Source organism: Elephas maximus, chromosome 3 (genome assembly GCF_024166365.1).
Source record: "Elephas maximus indicus isolate mEleMax1 chromosome 3, mEleMax1 primary haplotype, whole genome shotgun sequence".
NCBI classification, from domain to species: domain Eukaryota; kingdom Metazoa; phylum Chordata; class Mammalia; order Proboscidea; family Elephantidae; genus Elephas; species Elephas maximus.
The window spans coordinates 9,048,698-9,073,546 of record NC_064821.1 but is presented as its reverse complement, the minus strand read 5'-3'; the positions used below and the strand labels follow the sequence as shown (position 1 = coordinate 9,073,546).

The following is a 24,849-nucleotide window of genomic DNA, read 5'->3' as shown; positions in this document are numbered from 1 at the left end:
CAGCGTAAGGGTGTGTGGGCCAGGGGAGGGGCCTGTGACCCTGAGCGAATGATGCGGTGTGTGTGTGCGAGTTAGAGTATGCATGGGTGTGTGGGCCTGCTGTGACTGTGTGTGTGTGCACATGTGCACATGCATGAGAGAGGCAGAGTGTATGGTTGTGTGCAGGGCTCTTATGTGATCATGTGTGCGTGTGTTTGTGTGTGAGCAAGAGCGTCTGGCTGCATGGAGCTTCTGTGACTAAGTGTGTGCATGTGTGTGAGAGATGGTCAGCATGAGGGTGCAAGCACTCGCACGCATACACACACACACATACACAAAGGCAGCTGAGCTTCAAGGGGGCTCAGACTCCAGTGGACACCAGCTTCCCCGCTCTCTGTCCTGGGCTCGGCAGCTTGAGGCTGGAGGCCTCCCCAGCCATCCAGACATCCATCCGGATGGAGAAACTGAGTCTCTGAGCCGGCATTACCTTGCTTGCACAGCGTCTGGGGACTCCGGCTCTCTGCAAGGCCAGACTGACTGGGCCCAAAAGCTAAAGGAATCCACCACCCCAAACCTCATAGTGAAAAGACTGCGGGGGCAGACAGGGACCCCAGCCAGCCTTGCCCGGGAACTGCCTTCCAAGCAGATCATCCATGCTCTAGCACCAAACCCTGCGCTTCAAGCTCCCTGGAAGTCCTGCTTGTTAGCGGCCCTCAAGTGGCTCCAGCTATAGCCAGGGTCCTAGAGGCAGGGAGCTAGCTGGGTCATCCTCCCTGGGGTCATTTTGTGATCTGTGCCCTTCAGTTCTAGAATGAGGACAAGTCCAGTAAGGTGATGCTGAGCTCAGATGGGTGGGAAGAAGAGGAGGGGGCCTGGGGCGGGGGGAAGGGGAACAGAACCAGGGAAGAGGGGAGGGAATCATGCCTTAGGAGACTGGGCAGTGAGGGTGAGCACTCCAGAGCCCTCAGTCTGTGGGGGTGAGTTAGGAGAAGTCGACGCCCTCAATCTACCAGTGCCAGTCCCTGGCTCACAAGTTCCCCTATCCCTCTCGGATGTGGGACCCACCAGAGCCCAACACCTCATCCTGGGCCTGTCAAGCATCAAGTCGACACTGAGGACAAATCTAAATATCATGCCCTGCTTTTAACACAAGGGCCCGTCATAACTGCCCCCCAGGCCCAGTCAGGGCTTTTGGGAGCACAGGACACAAGTCCCTGGGACGCAGCTCTGCCCCAGCAGCTGCTGGCTTCAGCCAACAGAGCTGAAGTGTCCCCACCAAGAAGTGGGCTATGCAAGTATTTTTAGCTGGTAACAGGACATAGTGACTCCACGTTCACCCTGGTGTTACTGAAGGCCCCTACCTCAGTAGAACCCAACCAGATTCACGCCACCCAATAAGACTGTTGAGGCAGCCTGGAGTCACACAAGCAAATTTATTTTGCCAGCAGCTAGCAAAAGGAGACAGTAAGGCTAGAACCTTCAGAGACTGTCTCCTCCATTTGCCTAAGGGTTTTTAAGGGTTTCAACAAGAAGAGGTCTTGATGTTTATTCATGAGGTTTTGGAGGGCGAAGTACGGAGATTTCCGAGGAGTTGGGTTATGTAAATACAGGTGCCCAGGCAGGAATTCTTCAACATGGAAGTCCTTTGGTTCTCGTTGACATAACTCATTATGGGATGTGACATAGGCAGTTTCCCTTTGTCACATCACCCCCTTTGGCGGGCACGGGAAGGTCAAACAGCAGTCACTCTTTCTTCTTTGGCGCATGCTCCGGCACCCATGGCATCCAGCAAGACCTACATCAACAGTTTATTTGCAACATGTTAGAACATTTCAGTTACTGTCACCCCACAGCGGGAACATTTTGCCCCCCAGGGCCTGTGTGTTCCGTTCTAACCTCCAGGAGGTGGGTTACCGTTGCACCAGTGCCAACAGGTAAGGTTGTTTAGTCTACTCTCTGTCCTGTTTGACCTTTTCCCAGCCTATGTGCCGGGGCCCAACCGGGTCTGCTGCAGCCTAATCCTGTCTCACTGGCAGGGCCAATCTATGGAGGCTCACCGGGCACAGCAGGCTTGGGTCCACCTAGACCTCAGTCTCTTCATCGGCAGATTGGCTCCACCTCCCTCCATCAACGCCAATCCTCCCCTTCCCTCCCCAGAAGCTCACATTGTGCGGACCGGCATAGGGATTGTCAGGGAGCTGGGAAGAATGCTTCCTGCCAACACTGCGCCTACTTATCTTTTGATCCCCTTTGCATCTTCTTTCCTCCTCCCCCGTAAGAGACGGGATTCTCCCATCATCCCCTGCAGATGACACCCTATCACCCCCCTTTCCCCAGTGGAGAGGGTGTCTCTTCACCCCCTCTTTTGGAGATGGGCACCCTGGGAGAGCGCAGAATCACGACCTCGGCTCCATTTTCCCACACTTTAGCTCGATGTAGGTAGCGCGAGAACCAGTGCCAAAGCTGCGACGGCACGTTATGCGCATGATCAGTCTGGCGCGGGGCTGTCACGCCGGGGCCGGTGAGGTATGGTCACACGCAGGCGCAGTTACGCTTCGACAGCTCGTGCAGTGCGTGGCAGCGCCTGTGCTTGTCTAGGAAGGACCCCTCGGCTTCGTAGGGCGTCGGACCACAGCAGGGCTTCGCGCACCCGCTCCAGACACACGCGCCGCAGCCTCAGGTCACAGCGCCGCGCCGTTGCCTCGCACGCGCTTGCGCAGTAGCGAAACAGCGCCGTCCGGTCCGACGTGTATAACTCGCGGAGGCCGCACTGCCGCGTGCCTCAGGGCGCATGCGTGAGCCGCTGCCGAGGCCCCGCCCGACGGAGGACCTTGGGGCCGCCGGGCTCAGGGCGTCCGGTCTCGCAGTTGTACCTTGCCCCAGGCGACCTGCAGGAGTGACGGGTTTGCGAAGGTGGAGAAGAAGAGAAGGGAGGCAGGGATCAGCAGGGGATTCCCAGCCCTTGCTGTCCCCCTTTGCAAATAAGGACCCTTGCTTGGTCGCAAGTGCACACATTCTGAACCGCTACTCCTCGGTCCCCCCACCCACATACTGCGCTGCCCTGGGATGGGGCAGTGTTGGGGGTTCGGATCCAGCCCTCTGGCTAGAAGCAGCCTCATGCTCTCTCTGGGTGATGTTGCGGGGGTGCATATCAGCCTCCTACGCTGGGTCCCCATGGCTGCCAACACCCCTCTCTCGACCGTGTGCCCACGCTGGGCTGCCCGGAGCCTGGCTGGCCCTTTCTGGGTGCCCGGGACTATTTTGCACCCTGCCTTTCTCCATCCTTTGACCTGGGCTGATCTGGGCCTCTCACTCATTCCCTCTGGGGCCCCATCTCCCTCTCCCGCAGCCCACCACCCCAGCACACTTCCTCTGGATCCCCTTCTCAGTGCTGGGCTGCCTGGGTTCATCTCCCCCTTTTTAAAGAGATGAAAGGGGGCTCAGGAGGTGGTAATGACTCAAACCCCTACCCCAACAGGGCCCCCAACTGCCCCCACCCCTGTGCCGGGCTGTTCCCGGGCACTGGCACACCATCTCCAGGCAGTGTTGGGGGGGGCTGCTTCCCACACCCCTATCCTTCACTCTTTCGCTGAGCTGCCATAAGTCGCCAACTCTCTTTCTCTGAGGCTCCCCATCCAAAGTCCCACAGCCCCTGAGTGTTCACCACTTAGCAGCAGGCCTCAGTTTCACCCATGCAAAAAACCAAATCGGGGTGTTTGGGCCTCTCAGAATACATAGAGCTGCAACAGGTACTGAGGCAGGGGACCCCAGGCCCTGTGGGGTGGCAGCGGCTACTGTCAGGGCCACTCCGTGTTGTTGTTGGGGCTATTGAGTCGATTCCAACTTCTGGAGACCCCATGTGACGGAGCACAACTTGCCCCCGTAAGATTTTCCTGGCTGTAATCTTGCAAATCACCAGGTCTTTTTCCCTTGGAGCAGCTGAGTGGACTCGAACTGCTGACATTTTGGTTAGCAGCAAGCACTTAACCATTGCACCTCCAGGGCTTCTTGGATACAGCTTGGTGCATTAGAAATTTCCAAGTGACCCAGGCAAGCAACTTCTCTCTCCCTGGGCCGTGGTTTCCATACAGGCATGATGGCTGCAAACAGACTGCAGTCCTGCCTGTCAAAGCTTGGCCGCCGGCCCAGGACATGTTGACACCAAGACCATCAGCCCCATGATTGATTTTATTAATGTCACCAGATAATCCCACCAGCCAAGGAGGGAGTCATGAGTTGACATACGTCTGTCTGTCCTGCAAATGCCCTGACTTGGGAGACCCCTACTTCCCCGGGCCAGCGCTGCCTCCTGGGGCCACCACCAGCAGAAATCACTGCACGCACTCAGATGGTGGAGCTGCAGGCAGCGTGAAGCACCCTTCCAGAAATGATTTCTGATCAGGGAATGGGAAGTAGTTGATGCCCCAGGCTGGACCCAGGGCTTTGGCTCTGCAGGGTCCATGTCCTGCGTGGGATTAGCAGAGCACAACCAGGCTTCTATTGTAAAACATGTCTCTCACCCACTGCAGGAAGCTTCAGGGCTCCCGGGGACTTCCTCTCAGGGACCTGGAGGAGAGGGCTGGTTTTGAGTTACACAGACGGGTTTGATGAGGCCACCAGACACTATCCCTCAACACCGCCTTCATCCAGACACCCCTCATTGCTCACCTGTACACCGCAGGAGCCTAAGAGAACATCTCGAAATATGCTGATGTGAGGAACCCTCTGCTTGAAGCCTCCCATGGCTCCCTATTACCATGCCACTAAACACGTGATTGCTGACTGATGTGGCCTGTACTGTGTGGCAGCTCTGCCCTGCTCTCCTGAAGAACTGAATTTCTCCTAGTTCCTCCAATATACCAGGACCTTTCCTCCCACAACCTTTGCAGGGGTTCTCTTCTTTTTTCACTCCAAGAACTGCTGAGGGGCTTGTCTTAATCATCTAGTGCCTCTATAACAAAAATACCACAAGTGGATGGCTTTAACAAAGAGAAATTTATTTTTTCACAGTAAAGCAGGCTAAAGGTCCAAATTCAGGGCGTCAGCCCCAAGGGCAGCCTTTGTCTCTCTGTCAGCCTTCTCGTCAGTCTTCCCCTGGACTAGGAGCTTCTCTACCCAGGGACCGTGTCTCCAAAGGACCCACTCTGCTCCTGGCACTGTTTTCTTGGTGGTATGAGGTCACCAACTCTCTGCTTGCTTCCCTTTCCTTTTATCTTAGAAGAGGTAAAAGGGGGTGCAGGCCACAACCCAGGGAAACTTCCTTGACTTTGGCTCAGGGATGTGACCTGAGTAAGGGTGTTACAATCCCACCCTAATCCTCTTTAACAGAAAATTACAATCACAAAATGGAGGACAACCATATAATTTGGCGTAACCAAGTTGACAGATATTTTTTGGGGGGACACAATTCAATCCGTGACAGGGGCTTTAGCTCACGGTTCAAACATCCAAGAAGCTCAGACCAGGCCGCACCCTCCTTGTCACTTCTTGTTAACAGCTGTGTGTTTACTTGGGGGCTTAAGTCTTCTCTGTCTCAGGCATGGGCTCCCTGTACCTGGCGTATAGTAGGTGTCCACGAAATTTTGTGGACTGACTCACTGAGTAAGAAGGTGGGGTCTGAGGGAAGTGGAGGTGGGTGGGAAGCTTGAGATCCTGCTCACCTACCCTCCCCACCCCACCCCCCAATTAGCCCCTGGTGTCCCCTTCCAATGGAAACCACTTTGGGAACCAGTGTTTTAGGTCCAATTTTTCATTCTGTAGGGTTGCTATGAGTTGGAATCGACTCGACGGCAGTGGATTTGTTTGGGTTTTTTTTTTTTATCCACTTTATAGAGGTCCCTGGGTGGCGCAAACTGTGAATGTGCCCGGCTGCTAACCAGAAGATTGGAGGAGGTTCAGGTCCACCTGGGGGAGCTGCAGAAGAAAGGCCTGACAATCTATTTCTGGAAAACTCAGCCACTGGAAACCCTGGGGAGCACAGTTCTATTCTGATACTCGTGGGGTAGCCATGAGTTGAAGTCAACTCACCTGGTTTCAGTTTATGAATGGATAGACTGCAGGCCCAAAGCCGGGCAGTTGTGAAGGGCATAGATGGGGCCAGAGGGTGACCCTGGTCCCCAACTTCCTGGACAGTGAGGATAGGAGGAGCCCTGTAATTTTATCATGGACTTTGGTCTTGCTCCTGGGACAGCAGAGTCACCTGACAGGGCCCAGATTGTGTTGTGTTAAAAGGTATAGAAACACTTCCTTCTCCCTGCTTTCACCTTGCTCACACTTAGGGAGACCAACAGTGCTGCCATCCTTTGCCTCCCAGCCAGCTGCTCCACTGTACCTGTACACTGACTCCAAGGTAAGGTAGCCTCTTGGAGCACGCTGACCTGCTCACCCTAGAATGCATTGGTGCCACGTGGGAGAGCCCTCTTGCCTCCCAGGGAAGGCTCCTTCTCTCCTCTCCCCCTTCTGTTGGCTTCCATTCTAACTGCTTATGTTCAGCAGCTGGGCTCACAGGGGACACATAGTAGAGGGCCTACCAGGTTCTGTAATGGCCTACAATTTGCCAGTAGTCCTTGGTCACAGGCAGGGGTCTTTCTGGGTACCGGCAGTTGGCAGGATACTAGAAGGTTCTGATAAATTTGCCCAAGCAGGGGAACTGGGTTGTCTTTCTTATTTACAGCTGCCATAACAAAAATACCACAAGTGGATGGCTTTAACAAAGAGAAATTCATTTCCTCACAGTAAAGTAGGCTAGAAGTCCAAATTCAGGGCATCAGCTCCAAGGGAAGGCTTTCTCTCTCTGTTGGTTCTGTAAGAAGGTCCTTTTCATCAGTCTTCCCCTGGACAAGGCGCTTCTCCATGCAGGAACCCTGGTTCCAAGGGAAGTGCTCTGCTCCTGGTGTTGCTTTCTTGGTGGTATGAAGTCCCCCTGTTTCTCTGCTTCCTTCTCTCTTTTAGATCTCAAGAGAGATTGGCTCAAGACACAATCCAATCTTGTAGATTTAGTCCTGACTCACTAACACAACTGCCCTCCTCATTAACATCATAGAGGTAGGATTTACAACACATAGGAAAATCACATCAGATGACAAAATGGTGGACAGCCACACAATACTGGGAATCATGGTCTAGCCAAATTAATACACATATTTTTGTGGGGAACACTATTCAATCCATGACATTTCACCTTTTGGCCCTCCAAAATTCACATCCTTGCCACATGTAAAACGTGTTCACCCCATTATATCATACCAAAAGTCTTAACTCCAAGTCCAAAATCCCAAACTTCTTCTTCATCTGAAATCTAGAGTACAAGTTATTTGCTTCCAAAGGTACAATGGTAGAACAGGTACAAGCTAGACATCTCCATTACAAATGGGAGAATTGGGGGAAAAGAAGGCATACAGGCACCAAACAAGTCAGCAGAACACATGACATTAGCCCTCAAGGGTTTGAAAATAATCCTCTGTTCTCTGAGACCCTGCTCTCCAGATTCTAGGTATTGGCCACACTCTCCAGATGTTAAGTGGAGGCCCCTAGGCCCTGAGCTTCAGCTCCACCTTCCAGGCCCTCTGGGATGTCAAATGTGCTCCCTCGGCCCTGAGCTTCAGCTCCACCTTCCAGGCCCTCTGGGATGTCAACTGTGCTCCCTCGGCTTTAGGCGCACCCTTCTCCTAGTCCATCTGAGTGGCAACTCTACCCTTAGAAACACCAGAGGCCGTGGCTCCGCCCTTTGAAACCCCATAAGTCGTGGCCATACCCTTTGAGACTGAGGCAGCTCTGCTTCCTGTGTTCCTTGTCTCTTCAGCTTCTGCCTCCTGGTTTCTTGGCTTCTCAGCCCCTGGGTCTCACACCCACATCTGCCCTGCCCAAAGCTCTGTAATTCTACTGATAAGTGCCTGGAAGCACCCCACTCCACCAATAAACTTTGCCTGGAAGGCACTCAGCTCTCTTGCTCTGTGGGTCAGCAATCCTAGCTCCACCAATACATGCTCGGAGACACCCCACTCCACCAATAAACTTTGCCTAAAAGGCACTCAGCTCTCTTGCTCTGTGGGTCAGCAATCCTAGCTCCACCAATACATGCTCAGAGACACCCCACTCCACCAGGAAGCCTCCTGTGCACGGGCACGCAGCTCTCTGGCTCTGTGGATCGGCTCCAACGCTGTCTGGCGCTGGTCTCGTGGTCCTGCTGCTGCCGCTTCTCTGCCACTGGTGGCCCTCTACTGCTGCTTCTCACCATCTGTGCCATCTCTGGTGTTAACCGTTCTCACTTCCTCTGAGTCTTCTATTCATTCGCAGTTTCAAAACCGCTTCCACATTTTAGGAATCTGTTAGAGCAGCACCCCACTCCCAGTACCAAATTCTGTCTCAGTTATCTACTGCTGCTATAACAGACACAAGTGGGTGCCTTTAACGAACCTAAATTAATTTTCTCACAGTTCAGGAGGCTAGAAGTCTGAATCCAGGACACTGGCTCTAGGAGAGGGCTTTTCTTTTTCTGTTGGCTCTAGGGGAAGATCTTCATCTCTTCACCTTGTTTCCTGGTTCCTTGGAGATTTCCATGTGACTTGGCATCAGTCTTCCCCTATCTTTGCTCACTCGCTTACTGGTTTAATCCTTTTTATGTCTCAAAAGAGATCAACTGACGATACATCCTACACTAATCCTGCTCATTAAGGTAACAAAGACAGCTCATTCCCAAATGGGGTAATAACCACAGGCATAGAGGTTATGATTTAAAACACATATTTTCAAGGGACACAATTCAAACCATAAAACTATATACAACAAAACATTTACCAATTCAACATTTTTAATAGATTTATGGTTATATATATATATATATATATATACATATACAGAGCCCTGGTGCTGAGTGGTTAAGAACTTGGCTGCTAATCAAAAGTCAGCAGTTCGAATCCACCAGCCACTCCTTGGAAACCCTATAGGGCAGTTCTACTCAGTCCTATAGGATTATTATGAGTTGGAATGGACTCGATGGCAACTGTTGTGTGTGTTTGTGTATATATACATATATACTCATAGTGGTTTTTTTTATATATACTCATAGTGGTTAAGAGTCTGCCTGCTAACCAAAATGGTGGCAGTTGGAATCCACCAGGCGCTCCTTGGAAACCCCATGGGGCAGTTGTACTCTGTCCTATAGGGTCACTGTGAGTCAAAATTGACTCAATGTGTATATATATATATAATGACACTGCCCAATTCAGCATTTTCTTACATGTATGAGTCAGTGACATTGATTACTTTCATCATATTATGCAACCATGACTGCTATCCATTCCCAAATTATTCCAAGACTATTAGCAGAAACTCAGTGCCCCCTAAGCAATGATCCCCCACCCCCATTTCTCCCTCCAGCCCCTGGTATTATTTCTGTTCATTTAATATAAATTCACAATTGAATAACATTTTAAGTGCTTAATAGCCACATGGGTCTAGTGGTTCCCACCGTGAACAGTTCAGGCTTGTTGTTGTTGAGTGCCCTCAAGTAGATTCTGACTTATGGTACCCCACGTGACAAAGCAGAATTTCCCTGTAAGTTTTCTACCTGTGATCTGTGTCAGAGCAGGTGGCCAGGTCTTTCACCTGCAGGGCCACTGGACGAGTTCAAACTGCCAACCTTTTGGTCAGCAGCCGACCACTTGACCATTTGCACTATCAGGACTCCTTCCAAGCAAACCCTATGGGGCAGTTCTGCTCTGTCATATTGGGTCATTGTAAGTTGAAAAACTCCAATGGCACCTAACAACAACCGTCTCAGAAGTTGTGATGATTATCTCTGGCGACCCCTGATCCGCCCTTGGGGGTGCAGGCTATTATTGTTGTTATCGATAATGTGTTCTCTGCTCTCCCTTCCTCCCAGCTTCTCTGACCCATGGATCCCATCGGTTGGGCCAAGGTACAATATCCCTGGCGCCACTGTCTCTTTGGGCTGCTGTTCCAGCTGCTTCTGGCTCTATGCCTGTTCTCTTACCTGCGCGTGGCTCCAGGCAAGCCCTGGACCATGGAATCCCTTGACATATCTGCCAAAGAGTCCTGCCAGTTGACCCCCAGCCGCCCACCCCTGGTCATCCTGCTGTAGACATGGCCCTTCAATGTCCCTGTGCATCTGTCCCAATGCTCCAGGCTGCGGCCCGGCACAGCCGACTGCCAGCTGACCGCCAACCGCAGCGTGTACCAGCAGGCAGATGCAGTCATTGTGCATCACCGTGAGGTCAGCTCCAGGCCTTGGGCACAGCTCCCACCCTCCCCACGGCCACCAGGCCAGCGCTGGGTCTGGTTAAGCTTGGAATCCCCCTCACACTGCCGGCAGCTGAAGGCGCTAGATGGTTACTTCAATCTGACCATGTCCTACCGCAGCGACTCGGACATCTTCACACCCTACGGCTGGCTCGAGCCGTGGCCTGGCCAGCCTGCCGAAGCGCAGGCCCACCTCTCAGCCAAGACCAAGCTGGCGGCCTGGGTGGTGTCCAACTGGGAATTGAACTCGGTCCGGGTGCGGTACTACCAGCAGCTGCAGCCCCACCTGAAAGTGGACGTGTACGGGCGCTCCCACCAGCAGCTGCCCTCTGCCACCATGATGGAGGTGCTGGCCCGGTACAAATTCTACCTGGCTTTTGAGAACTCCCTGCACCCCGATTACATCACAGAGAAAATGTGGAAGAACGCCCTCCAGGCCTGGGCTGTGCCGGTGGTCCTGGGCCCCAGCAGAAGGAACTACGAGCGGTTCCTACCGCCTGATGCCTTCATCCACGTGGACGACTTCCCGAGCCCCCAGGCCCTGGCCCAGCACCTGCAGGCACTGGACAAGGACCAGGCCAGCTACCTGAGATACTTCCGCTGGCGGGAGACACTGCGGCCCTGCTCCAGAAGTTGGGCCCTGGACTACTGCAAGGCCTGCTGGCAGTTGCAACAGGACTCCAGGTACCAGACAGTGCCCAGCATAGCCTCCTGGTTCACTTGAGCTGCAGCCTGGGACCTGGGCTGCTAGGGACCTCACCTGCTGGGACCTCACCTGCTAGGAGGGACTTCACCTGTCAGGAGGTACCTCAGCTGCTGGGGACCCATCCTGCTGGGGACCTCACCTGCTGGGACCTCTCCTGCTAGGAGGGACTTCACCTGTCAGGAGGTACTTCAGCTGCTGGGGACCCCACCTGCTGGGACCTCACCTGCCAGGAGGAAACTCAGCTGCTGGGGACTTCACCTGCCAGGGGAAATCTCAGGTGCTATGGACCTTACCTGCTAGGGGAACCTTAGCTGCTGTGGACCTACCTCCTGGGACCTCACCTGCTGGGACTTCACCTGCTGGGGACTGCACCCACCAAAGCACTCACCCTCTGGGGAATCTGGTCCCTGGGAAGAGCGGGTGGTGCTCCCAATAGTCATGGTTCTGGCTGGTCTTCCTGTGATTGTTATTGCTGTGTTCACTGCCTGTGTGGTTGGAGTCACAACATTGTCCCCACTGTCCAGCTGGGGATGCTGTGAAGAACACTGCTGTGCCCCCTTTTCTAGAGCATCCTCCTCACCCAGGGCAAGCCTCCCCCAGGGACATAGGTGATGTCTGTATTTTGGTTGTCACAGCTGGAGGCAGGGGTGCTGCCGGCACCTGGTGGGTGGAGGCCGGGGATGCTGCTCATCACCCTACAGTGCCCAGGACAGCCCCACCCCAGAGAAGGATCCAGCCCCAAATGTCAGGAGGTGGTGAACGCTGTCTGAGACCGTCTGGGGCCCTCAGGGTCAGGGGCCAGCAGGCCTTTAAAGCCCCATGGAGGCCTCTCCTCCAGCTGGCACCCAGGGGGGTCTGGCAGGTTGCGGAGACCACTGTGGGTGTAGGGTCAGGGTGTCTGGAGTTCCCTGGTGGGGGCAGGGCTTCAACAAGGGGATGGGCTTCCACCAGAGCCTGGGGCAAAGGTGGCTGGGTGTGCCTGACTGAGGGTTGGGGGCAGGATAGAGGATGGGGATTCCCCTGTGGGGGGCGGGGGGAGGTGCTGTGTGTGTGGCTGTGAGGGTGAGTGGAGGGCCAGACAGGGGTGGAGTGTCCATGTGATTGGGTGGGAGTGTGACCATCAGCGTAAGGGTGTGTGGGCCAGGGGAGGGGCCTGTGACCCTGAGCGAATGATGCGGTGTGTGTGTGCGAGTTAGAGTATGCATGGGTGTGTGGGCCTGCTGTGACTGTGTGTGTGTGCACATGTGCACATGCATGAGAGAGGCAGAGTGTATGGTTGTGTGCAGGGCTCTTATGTGATCATGTGTGCGTGTGTTTGTGTGTGAGCAAGAGCGTCTGGCTGCATGGAGCTTCTGTGACTAAGTGTGTGCATGTGTGTGAGAGATGGTCAGCATGAGGGTGCAAGCACTCGCACGCATACACACACACACATACACAAAGGCAGCTGAGCTTCAAGGGGGCTCAGACTCCAGTGGACACCAGCTTCCCCGCTCTCTGTCCTGGGCTCGGCAGCTTGAGGCTGGAGGCCTCCCCAGCCATCCAGACATCCATCCGGATGGAGAAACTGAGTCTCTGAGCCGGCATTACCTTGCTTGCACAGCGTCTGGGGACTCCGGCTCTCTGCAAGGCCAGACTGACTGGGCCCAAAAGCTAAAGGAATCCACCACCCCAAACCTCATAGTGAAAAGACTGCGGGGGCAGACAGGGACCCCAGCCAGCCTTGCCCGGGAACTGCCTTCCAAGCAGATCATCCATGCTCTAGCACCAAACCCTGCGCTTCAAGCTCCCTGGAAGTCCTGCTTGTTAGCGGCCCTCAAGTGGCTCCAGCTATAGCCAGGGTCCTAGAGGCAGGGAGCTAGCTGGGTCATCCTCCCTGGGGTCATTTTGTGATCTGTGCCCTTCAGTTCTAGAATGAGGACAAGTCCAGTAAGGTGATGCTGAGCTCAGATGGGTGGGAAGAAGAGGAGGGGGCCTGGGGCGGGGGGAAGGGGAACAGAACCAGGGAAGAGGGGAGGGAATCATGCCTTAGGAGACTGGGCAGTGAGGGTGAGCACTCCAGAGCCCTCAGTCTGTGGGGGTGAGTTAGGAGAAGTCGACGCCCTCAATCTACCAGTGCCAGTCCCTGGCTCACAAGTTCCCCTATCCCTCTCAGATGTGGGACCCACCAGAGCCCAACACCTCATCCTGGGCCTGTCAAGCATCAAGTCGACACTGAGGACAAATCTAAATATCATGCCCTGCTTTTAACACAAGGGCCCGTCATAACTGCCCCCCAGGCCCAGTCAGGGCTTTTGGGAGCACAGGACACAAGTCCCTGGGACGCAGCTCTGCCCCAGCAGCTGCTGGCTTCAGCCAACAGAGCTGAAGTGTCCCCACCAAGAAGTGGGCTATGCAAGTATTTTTAGCTGGTAACAGGACATAGTGACTCCACGTTCACCCTGGTGTTACTGAAGGCCCCTACCTCAGTAGAACCCAACCAGATTCACGCCACCCAATAAGACTGTTGAGGCAGCCTGGAGTCACACAAGCAAATTTATTTTGCCAGCAGCTAGCAAAAGGAGACAGTAAGGCTAGAACCTTCAGAGACTGTCTCCTCCATTTGCCTAAGGGTTTTTAAGGGTTTCAGCAAGAAGAGGTCTTGATGTTTATTCATGAGGTTTTGGAGGGCGAAGTACGGAGATTTCCGAGGAGTTGGGTTATGTAAATACAGGTGCCCAGGCAGGATTTCTTCAACATGGAAGTCCTTTGGTTCTCGTTGACATAACTCATTATGGGATGTGACATAGGCAGTTTCCCTTTGTCACATCACCCCCTTTGGCGGGCACGGGAAGGTCAAACAGCAGTCACTCTTTCTTCTTTGGCGCATGCTCCGGCACCCATGGCATCCAGCAAGACCTACATCAACAGTTTATTTGCAACATGTTAGAACATTTCAGTTACTGTCACCCCACAGCGGGAACATTTTGCCCCCCAGGGCCTGTGTGTTCCGTTCTAACCTCCAGGAGGTGGGTTACCGTTGCACCAGTGCCAACAGGTAAGGTTGTTTAGTCTACTCTCTGTCCTGTTTGACCTTTTCCCAGCCTATGTGCCGGGGCCCAACCGGGTCTGCTGCAGCCTAATCCTGTCTCACTGGCAGGGCCAATCTATGGAGGCTCACCGGGCACAGCAGGCTTGGGTCCACCTAGACCTCAGTCTCTTCATCGGCAGATTGGCTCCACCTCCCTCCATCAACGCCAATCCTCCCCTTCCCTCCCCAGAAGCTCACATTGTGCGGACCGGCATAGGGATTGTCAGGGAGCTGGGAAGAATGCTTCCTGCCAACACTGCGCCTACTTATCTTTTGATCCCCTTTGCATCTTCTTTCCTCCTCCCCCGTAAGAGACGGGATTCTCCCATCATCCCCTGCAGATGACACCCTATCACCCCCCTTTCCCCAGTGGAGAGGGTGTCTCTTCACCCCCTCTTTTGGAGATGGGCACCCTGGGAGAGCGCAGAATCACGACCTCGGCTCCATTTTCCCACACTTTAGCTCGATGTAGGTAGCGCGAGAACCAGTGCCAAAGCTGCGACGGCACGTTATGCGCATGATCAGTCTGGCGCGGGGCTGTCACGCCGGGGCCGGTGAGGTATGGTCACACGCAGGCGCAGTTACGCTTCGACAGCTCGTGCAGTGCGTGGCAGCGCCTGTGCTTGTCTAGGAAGGACCCCTCGGCTTCGTAGGGCGTCGGACCACAGCAGGGCTTCGCGCACCCGCTCCAGACACACGCGCCGCAGCCTCAGGTCACAGCGCCGCGCCGTTGCCTCGCACGCGCTTGCGCAGTAGCGAAACAGCGCCGTCCGGTCCGACGTGTATAACTCGCGGAGGCCGCACTGCCGCGTGCCTCAGGGCGCATGCGTGAGCCGCTGCCGAGGCCCCGCCCGACGGAGGACCTTGGGGCCGCCGGGCTCAGGGCGTCCGGTCTCGCAGTTGTACCTTGCCCCAGGCGACCTGCAGGAGTGACGGGTTTGCGAAGGTGGAGAAGAAGAGAAGGGAGGCAGGGATCAGCAGGGGATTCCCAGCCCTTGCTGTCCCCCTTTGCAAATAAGGACCCTTGCTTGGTCGCAAGTGCACACATTCTGAACCGCTACTCCTCGGTCCCCCCACCCACATACTGCGCTGCCCTGGGATGGGGCAGTGTTGGGGGTTCGGATCCAGCCCTCTGGCTAGAAGCAGCCTCATGCTCTCTCTGGGTGATGTTGCGGGGGTGCATATCAGCCTCCTACGCTGGGTCCCCATGGCTGCCAACACCCCTCTCTCGACCGTGTGCCCACGCTGGGCTGCCCGGAGCCTGGCTGGCCCTTTCTGGGTGCCCGGGACTATTTTGCACCCTGCCTTTCTCCATCCTTTGACCTGGGCTGATCTGGGCCTCTCACTCATTCCCTCTGGGGCCCCATCTCCCTCTCCCGCAGCCCACCACCCCAGCACACTTCCTCTGGATCCCCTTCTCAGTGCTGGGCTGCCTGGGTTCATCTCCCCCTTTTTAAAGAGATGAAAGGGGGCTCAGGAGGTGGTAATGACTCAAACCCCTACCCCAACAGGGCCCCCAACTGCCCCCACCCCTGTGCCGGGCTGTTCCCGGGCACTGGCACACCATCTCCAGGCAGTGTTGGGGGGGGCTGCTTCCCACACCCCTATCCTTCACTCTCTCGCTGAGCTGCCATAAGTCGCCAACTCTCTTTCTCTGAGGCTCCCCATCCAAAGTCCCACAGCCCCTGAGTGTTCACCACTTAGCAGCAGGCCTCAGTTTCACCCATGCAAAAAACCAAATCGGGGTGTTTGGGCCTCTCAGAATACATAGAGCTGCAACAGGTACTGAGGCAGGGGACCCCAGGCCCTGTGGGGTGGCAGCGGCTACTGTCAGGGCCACTCCGTGTTGTTGTTGGGGCTATTGAGTCGATTCCAACTTCTGGAGACCCCATGTGACGGAGCACAACTTGCCCCCGTAAGATTTTCCTGGCTGTAATCTTGCAAATCACCAGGTCTTTTTCCCTTGGAGCAGCTGAGTGGACTCGAACTGCTGACATTTTGGTTAGCAGCAAGCACTTAACCATTGCACCTCCAGGGCTTCTTGGATACAGCTTGGTGCATTAGAAATTTCCAAGTGACCCAGGCAAGCAACTTCTCTCTCCCTGGGCCGTGGTTTCCATACAGGCATGATGGCTGCAAACAGACTGCAGTCCTGCCTGTCAAAGCTTGGCCGCCGGCCCAGGACATGTTGACACCAAGACCATCAGCCCCATGATTGATTTTATTAATGTCACCAGATAATCCCACCAGCCAAGGAGGGAGTCATGAGTTGACATACGTCTGTCTGTCCTGCAAATGCCCTGACTTGGGAGACCCCTACTTCCCCGGGCCAGCGCTGCCTCCTGGGGCCACCACCAGCAGAAATCACTGCACGCACTCAGATGGTGGAGCTGCAGGCAGCGTGAAGCACCCTTCCAGAAATGATTTCTGATCAGGGAATGGGAAGTAGTTGATGCCCCAGGCTGGACCCAGGGCTTTGGCTCTGCAGGGTCCATGTCCTGCGTGGGATTAGCAGAGCACAACCAGGCTTCTATTGTAAAACATGTCTCTCACCCACTGCAGGAAGCTTCAGGGCTCCCGGGGACTTCCTCTCAGGGACCTGGAGGAGAGGGCTGGTTTTGAGTTACACAGACGGGTTTGATGAGGCCACCAGACACTATCCCTCAACACCGCCTTCATCCAGACACCCCTCATTGCTCACCTGTACACCGCAGGAGCCTAAGAGAACATCTCGAAATATGCTGATGTGAGGAACCCTCTGCTTGAAGCCTCCCATGGCTCCCTATTACCATGCCACTAAACACGTGATTGCTGACTGATGTGGCCTGTACTGTGTGGCAGCTCTGCCCTGCTCTCCTGAAGAACTGAATTTCTCCTAGTTCCTCCAATATACCAGGACCTTTCCTCCCACAACCTTTGCAGGGGTTCTCTTCTTTTTTCACTCCAAGAACTGCTGAGGGGCTTGTCTTAATCATCTAGTGCCTCTATAACAAAAATACCACAAGTGGATGGCTTTAACAAAGAGAAATTTATTTTTTCACAGTAAAGCAGGCTAAAGGTCCAAATTCAGGGCGTCAGCCCCAAGGGCAGCCTTTGTCTCTCTGTCAGCCTTCTCGTCAGTCTTCCCCTGGACTAGGAGCTTCTCTACCCAGGGACCGTGTCTCCAAAGGACCCACTCTGCTCCTGGCACTGTTTTCTTGGTGGTATGAGGTCACCAACTCTCTGCTTGCTTCCCTTTCCTTTTATCTTAGAAGAGGTAAAAGGGGGTGCAGGCCACAACCCAGGGAAACTTCCTTGACTTTGGCTCAGGGATGTGACCTGAGTAAGGGTGTTACAATCCCACCCTAATCCTCTTTAACAGAAAATTACAATCACAAAATGGAGGACAACCATATAATTTGGCGTAACCAAGTTGACAGATATTTTTTGGGGGGACACAATTCAATCCGTGACAGGGGCTTTAGCTCACGGTTCAAACATCCAAGAAGCTCAGACCAGGCCGCACCCTCCTTGTCACTTCTTGTTAACAGCTGTGTGTTTACTTGGGGGCTTAAGTCTTCTCTGTCTCAGGCATGGGCTCCCTGTACCTGGCGTATAGTAGGTGTCCACGAAATTTTGTGGACTGACTCACTGAGTAAGAAGGTGGGGTCTGAGGGAAGTGGAGGTGGGTGGGAAGCTTGAGATCCTGCTCACCTACCCTCCCCACCCCACCCCCCAATTAGCCCCTGGTGTCCCCTTCCAATGGAAACCACTTTGGGAACCAGTGTTTTAGGTCCAATTTTTCATTCTGTAGGGTTGCTATGAGTTGGAATCGACTCGACGGCAGTGGATTTGTTTGGGTTTTTTTTTTTTATCCACTTTATAGAGGTCCCTGGGTGGCGCAAACTGTGAATGTGCCCGGCTGCTAACCAGAAGATTGGAGGAGGTTCAGGTCCACCTGGGGGAGCTGCAGAAGAAAGGCCTGACAATCTATTTCTGGAAAACTCAGCCACTGGAAACCCTGGGGAGCACAGTTCTATTCTGATACTCGTGGGGTAGCCATGAGTTGAAGTCAACTCACCTGGTTTCAGTTTATGAATGGATAGACTGCAGGCCCAAAGCCGGGCAGTTGTGAAGGGCATAGATGGGGCCAGAGGGTGACCCTGGTCCCCAACTTCCTGGACAGTGAGGATAGGAGGAGCCCTGTAATTTTATCATGGACTTTGGTCTTGCTCCTGGGACAGCAGAGTCACCTGACAGGGCCCAGATTGTGTTGTGTTAAAAGGTATAGAAACACTTCCTTCTCCCTGCTTTCACCTTGCTCACACTTAGGGAGACCAACAGTGCTGCCATCCTTTGCCTCCCAGCCAGCTGCTCCACTGTACCTGTACACTGACTCCAAGGTAAGGTAGCCTCTTGGAGCACGCTGACCTGCTCACCCTAGAATGCATTGGTGCCACGTGGGAGAGCCCTCTTGCCTCCCAGGGAAGGCTCCTTCTCTCCTCTCCCCCTTCTGTTGGCTTCCATTCTAACTGCTTATGTTCAGCAGCTGGGCTCACAGGGGACACATAGTAGAGGGCCTACCAGGTTCTGTAATGGCCTACAATTTGCCAGTAGTCCTTGGTCACAGGCAGGGGTCTTTCTGGGTACCGGCAGTTGGCAGGATACTAGAAGGTTCTGATAAATTTGCCCAAGCAGGGGAACTGGGTTGTCTTTCTTATTTACAGCTGCCATAACAAAAATACCACAAGTGGATGGCTTTAACAAAGAGAAATTCATTTCCTCACAGTAAAGTAGGCTAGAAGTCCAAATTCAGGGCATCAGCTCCAAGGGAAGGCTTTCTCTCTCTGTTGGTTCTGTAAGAAGGTCCTTTTCATCAGTCTTCCCCTGGACAAGGCGCTTCTCCATGCAGGAACCCTGGTTCCAAGGGAAGTGCTCTGCTCCTGGTGTTGCTTTCTTGGTGGTATGAAGTCCCCCTGTTTCTCTGCTTCCTTCTCTCTTTTAGATCTCAAGAGAGATTGGCTCAAGACACAATCCAATCTTGTAGATTTAGTCCTGACTCACTAACACAACTGCCCTCCTCATTAACATCATAGAGGTAGGATTTACAACACATAGGAAAATCACATCAGATGACAAAATGGTGGACAGCCACACAATACTGGGAATCATGGTCTAGCCAAATTAATACACATATTTTTGTGGGGAACACTATTCAATCCATGACATTTCACCTTTTGGCCCTCCAAAATTCACATCCTTGCCACATGTAAAACGTGTTCACCCCATTATATCATACCAAAAGTCTTAACTCCAAGTCCAAAATCCCAAACTTCTTCTTCATCTGAAATCTAGAGTACAAGTTATTTGCTTCCAAAGGTACAATGGTAGAACAGGTACAAGCTAGACATCTCCATTACAAATGGGAGAATTGGGGGAAAAGAAGGCATACAGGCACCAAACAAGTCAGCAGAACACATGACATTAGCCCTCAAGGGTTTGAAAATAATCCTCTGTTCTCTGAGACCCTGCTCTCCAGATTCTAGGTATTGGCCACACTCTCCAGATGTTAAGTGGAGGCCCCTAGGCCCTGAGCTTCAGCTCCACCTTCCAGGCCCTCTGGGATGTCAACTGTGCTCCCTCGGCTTTAGGCGCACCCTTCTCCTAGTCCATCTGAGTGGCAACTCTACCCTTAGAAACACCAGAGTCCGTGGCTCCGCCCTTTGAAACCCCATAAGTCGTGGCCATACCCTTTGAGACTGAGGCAGCTCAGCTTCCTGTGTTCCTTGTCTCTTCAGCTTCTGCCTCCTGGTTTCTTGGCTTCTCAGCCCCTGGGTCTCACACCCACATCTGCCCTGCCCAAAGCTCTGTAATTCTACTGATAAGTGCCTGGAAGCACCCCACTCCACCAATAAACTTTGCCTGAAAGGCACTCAGCTCTCTTGCTCTGTGGGTCAGCAATCCTAGCTCCACCAATACATGCTCGGAGACACCCCACTCCACCAATAAACTTTGCCTAAAAGGCACTCAGCTCTCTTGCTCTGTGGGTCAGCAATCCTAGCTCCACCAATACATGCTCAGAGACACCCCACTCCACCAGGAAGCCTCCTGTGCACGGGCACGCAGCTCTCTGGCTCTGTGGATCGGCTCCAACGCTGTCTGGCGCTGGTCTCGTGGTCCTGCTGCTGCCGCTTCTCTGCCACTGGTGGCCCTCTACTGCTGCTTCTCACCATCTGTGCCATCTCTGGTGTTAACCGTTCTCACTTCCTCTGAGTCTTCTATTCATTTGCAGTTTCAAAACCGCTTCCACATTTTAGGAATCTGTTAGAGCAGCACCCCACTCTCTGTACCAAATTCTGTCTTAGTCATCTAATGCTGCTGTAATAAAAATAACACAAGTGGGTGTTTGTCTTTCTCCCTGCATCTTAGTCATCTAGTGCTGCCAGAAGAGAAGTACCACAAGTGGATGGCTTTTAACAAAGAAAGATTTCTTTCTTACAGTAAAGTAGGCTAGAAGTCCGAATTCAGGGCGTCAACTCCAGGGGACGTCTTTCTCTCTCTGTCAGCCTTCTCATCAATCTTCCCCCAGACTAGGAGCTTCTCTGCACAGGGACCTGGGGTCCAAAGGATACACTCTGCTCCCCACACTGCTTTCTTGGTGGTATGAGGTCCCCATCTCTCTGCTTGCTTTTCTCTTTTATATCTCAAGAGACTGCCTCAAGACACAATCCAGTCTTCTAGACTGAGTCCTGCCTCACTAACACAACTGCCAACCGTCCTCCCTCATTAACATCATAGAGGCAGGATTTATAACATATAGGAAAATCACACAATACTGGGAATCATGGCCCTGCCAAATTGATACACACATTTTTGGGGGGACATAATTCAATCCATGACACTGTGGTAGTTCTCAGTTAAAAATCCCACTGCCTCTTGGGCCAAGGTTGTTGTCGTTGTATGCTGTCGAGTCTATTTTGGCTCCTAGTGACCTCAGGGAAAACCCTGATGGCATAGCAGTTCAGTGCTATGGCTAACCAAAAGGTTGGCAGTTCGAACCCACCAGGTGCTCTTTGGAAACCCTATGGGGCAGTTCTACTCTGTCCTATAGGGTTGCTATGAGCCGGAATTGACTCGCTGGCAAGAGGTTTGATTTTTTTTTTGTTTATTTTAGTGAACTCACTGACGGGGTAGAACTGTCCCAAGTGGAATGAGGATAGAGGAAAGACGGGACCTCCTTGGGAAGTTTTGGTTAAGAGCTTGGCTGCTAACCAAAGGTCAGCAGTTTGAATCCACCGGCCGCTCCTTGGAAAACTTTTGGGGCGGCTCTACTCTGTCCTATAGGGTCGCTATGAGTCGGAATCCACTCGATAGCAATGGTTTGGGTTTGAATCTTTATGGGAGCAGCTCGCCTAGTCTTTCTCCCACGGAGCCACTGGGTGGATTCAAACCGCTGACCTTTTGGTTAGCAGCTGAGTACTTAACTGTTGCATAATCAGGACTTACATTAGTGTCCTAGATTTATCCATTTCTTTCTGCTCTTGCCCAGCGGGGCCTTTTTTTTTTTTTAATTGTAGTGAAAATATGCACACCAAAACGATCGATCGCCAGCACTGGAACTTCCACATTTACAATTCAGTGACATAGGTTTTTCATGCTGTGACATCATTATCACTGTCCTTTTCCAAAACATTCCACCACCACTAACATAAGCCCAGTGCCCCCCAAAACAAAACCCCCCCACCCCTCCCTGCCACGCTGATAACTAACCATTGATAAGCTTTGGTTTCTATAGATTTGCTTATTTCATGTACTTGAGACCATACAATATGTGTTCTTTTATAACTGACATAGTAGCATTTTTCAATCCTTTTCTAGGATAGAGATCTTGAGTTCAGCTTGGCTGGGATCTCAGCTCTCTGGGCTCCCAGGCCCCATCTCCACCAGCCTTCCACAGCTCCTACAAGGGGCCGCCATATTGAAAAGCAAAAGGAACCACGTTCATTTTAATTACATTTCCATGAATTCTCTTTCTCCACTAAACCAAGATTCCAGTGCTGCAAAGGAGGAGTACATGGTCAGTGTTTGGCCTCTGTCCCACTCCTGGCTCAGGCCACCTCCCCGAAGGCCCGTGTCTGTGTCTTTTCCCAGAAATATGGGTGTGATCCTGTAATTCTAACCCCAACCCCTTTTCCGCCACACAAAAGCCCCCTGCCAAGCGTACTGCTCTCACCTTCAATGTCAGCCCAGCTCCGTCTCATAGAAACCTCACGTGAGAATCATATACGGGAAAAACGTGGAATTGGCAACCGTTGTTGTTGTTGTTAGGGTGTCGTCAGATCTGACTCAGAGACCAGCATCCTTGTCTCTAAGGCGCATTCTGATTGTACATCTTCCAAGATGGATTTGTTCGTTGTTTTGGCAGTCCGTGGTATATTCAATATTCTTCACCAACACCATAATTCAAAGACGTCAGTTCTTCTTCGGTCTTCCTTACTCAGGGTGACATCTTTGCTTTTGAAGACTTTAAAGAGATCTTTTGCAGCAGATTTGCTCAATGCAATGCGTCCTTTGATTCGTCACTGCTGCTTCCACAGGTGTTAACTGTGGATCCAAATGAAGTGAAATCTTTGACAACTTCATCTTTTCTCCATATATCATGGTCTTAGTCATTTAGTGCTGCTGTAACAGAAATATCACAAGTGGACGGCTTTGACAAAGAGAAATGTATTGTCGCACAGTCTAGTAGGCTGGGAGTCCAAATTCAGGATACCAGCTACAGGGGAAGGCTTTCTCTGTCTGTTGGCTCTGGGGGAAGGTCCTTGTCATCAGTCCTCCTTCAGAAGATTGCTATTCTGTCAATTCCTGGAATTGGCAACATTGTGTCTTCTACCTTTTTTTTAAAATTTTTATTGTTCAAGTGAAAGTTTACAAATCAAGTTGAACTCTCATACAAAAATTTTTAAACACCTTGCTATATACTCCTAATTGCTCTCACCATAATGAGACAACACGCTCCTTCCCTCCACTCTCTTTTTTCATGTCCGTTCGGCTGGCTTCCGACCCCCTCTGCGCTCTCATCTCCCCTCCAGACAGGAGATGCCAACGTAGTCTCACGTGTCTACTTGATCCAAGAAGCTCACTCTTACCCAGTATCATTTTCTACCCCATAGTCCAGTCCAATCCCTGTCTGAAGAGTTGGCTTTGGGAATGGTTCCTGTCTTGGGCTAACAGAAGGTCTGAGGACCATGACCTCCAGGGGCATTCTAGTCTTGGTCAAACCATTAAGCCTGGTCGTTTTATGAGAATTTGGGGTCTGCATCCCACTGCTCACCTGTTCCTTCAGGGGTTCTCTGCTCTGTTCCCTGTCAGGGTAGTCATCGGTTGTAGCTGGGCACCATCTAGCTCTTCTGGTCTCAGGCTGATGTAGTCTCTGGTTTATGTGGCCCTTTCTGTCTCTTGGGCTTGTGTCTTTGGTGTTCTTAATTCTCCTTTGCTCCAGGTGGGTTGAGATCAATTGATGCATCTTAGATGGCTGCTTGCTAGCATTTAAGACCCCAGACACCACTCTCCAAAGTGGGATGCAGAATGTTTTCTTAATAGATCTTATTATACCAGTTGACATAGGTGTCCCCTGAAACCATGGTCCCCAAACCCTCGTCCCTGCTACGCTGGACTTCGAAGCGTTCAGTTTATTCAGGAAACATCTTTGCTTTTGGTTTAGTCTAGTGCTGACCTCTCCTGTATTGTGTGTTGTCTTTCCCTTCACCTAAAATAGTTCTTATCTACTATCTAATTAGTGAAAACTCCTCTCCTTCCCTCCCTCCCCCCTCTTGGAACCATCAAAGAATAGTCTCTTCTCAGTTTAAACTATTTCGTGAGTTCTTATGATAGTGGTCTTATATAATATTTGTCCTTTTGCAGCTGACTAATTTCACTCAGCATAATGCCTTCCAGGTTCCTCCATGTTATGAAATGTTTCACGGATTCTTCACTGTTCTTTATTGATGCATAGTATTCCACTGTGTGAATATACCACAATTTATTTATCCACTCATCCGTTGATGGGCACCTTGGTTGCTCCCATCTTTTTGCTATTGCAAACAGTGCTGCAATGAACATGGGTGTGCATATATCTGTTTGTGTAAAGGCTCTTATTTCTCTAGGAATTATTCCAAGGAGTGGGATTGCTAGATCGTTTGGTAGTTCTATTTCTAGCTTTTTAAGGAAGCGCCAAATCGATTTCCAAAGTGGTTTTACCATTTTACATTCCCACCAGCAGTGTATAAGTGTTCCAGTCTCTCCACAGCCTCTCCAACATTTATTATTTTGTGTGTTATGGATTAATGCCAGCCTTGTTGGAGTGAGATGGAATCCCATTGTAGGTTTGATTTGCATTTCTCTACTGGCCAATGATCGTGAGCATTTCCTCATGTATCTGTTAGCTACCTGAATGTCTTCTTTAGTGAAGTGTCTGTTCATACCCTTTGCCCATTTTTTAATTGGTTTCTTTGTCTTTTTGTAGTTGAGTTTTTGCAGTATCATGTAGATTTTAGAGATCAGACGCTGATCAGAAATGTCATAGCTAAAAACTTCTTCCCAGTCTGTAGGTAATGTTTTTACTGTTTTGGTGAAGTCTTTGGATGAGCATAGGTGTTTGATTTTTAGGAGCTCCCAGTTATCTGGTTTCTCTTCTGCAGTGTTAGTAATGTTTTGTACACTGTTTATGCCATGTATTAGGGGTCCTAGCGTTGTCTCTATTTTTTCTTCCATGATCTTTATAGTTTTAGATTTTATATTTAGGTCTTTGATCCATTTTGAGTTAGTTTTTGTGCATGGCATGAGATGTAGGTCTTGT

The 24,849-nt window shown here is 52.0% G+C and overlaps 1 protein-coding gene and 3 pseudogenes across 1 annotated transcript in view; 2 read left to right on the top strand and 2 right to left on the bottom strand.

Annotated features, from left to right (window-relative positions):
• Positions 1–11,096, top strand: part of LOC126071985 (3-galactosyl-N-acetylglucosaminide 4-alpha-L-fucosyltransferase FUT3-like) — a 32,873-nt pseudogene extending 21,777 nt beyond the window's left edge.
• Positions 1–24,849, top strand: part of LOC126071986 (3-galactosyl-N-acetylglucosaminide 4-alpha-L-fucosyltransferase FUT3-like) — an 86,042-nt gene that overhangs the window by 21,777 nt on the left and 39,416 nt on the right. The window lies entirely within an intron of this gene.
• Positions 2,414–4,722, bottom strand: LOC126074008 (neurturin-like; annotated as a pseudogene).
• On the bottom strand, positions 14,483–16,788 carry LOC126074007 (neurturin-like; annotated as a pseudogene).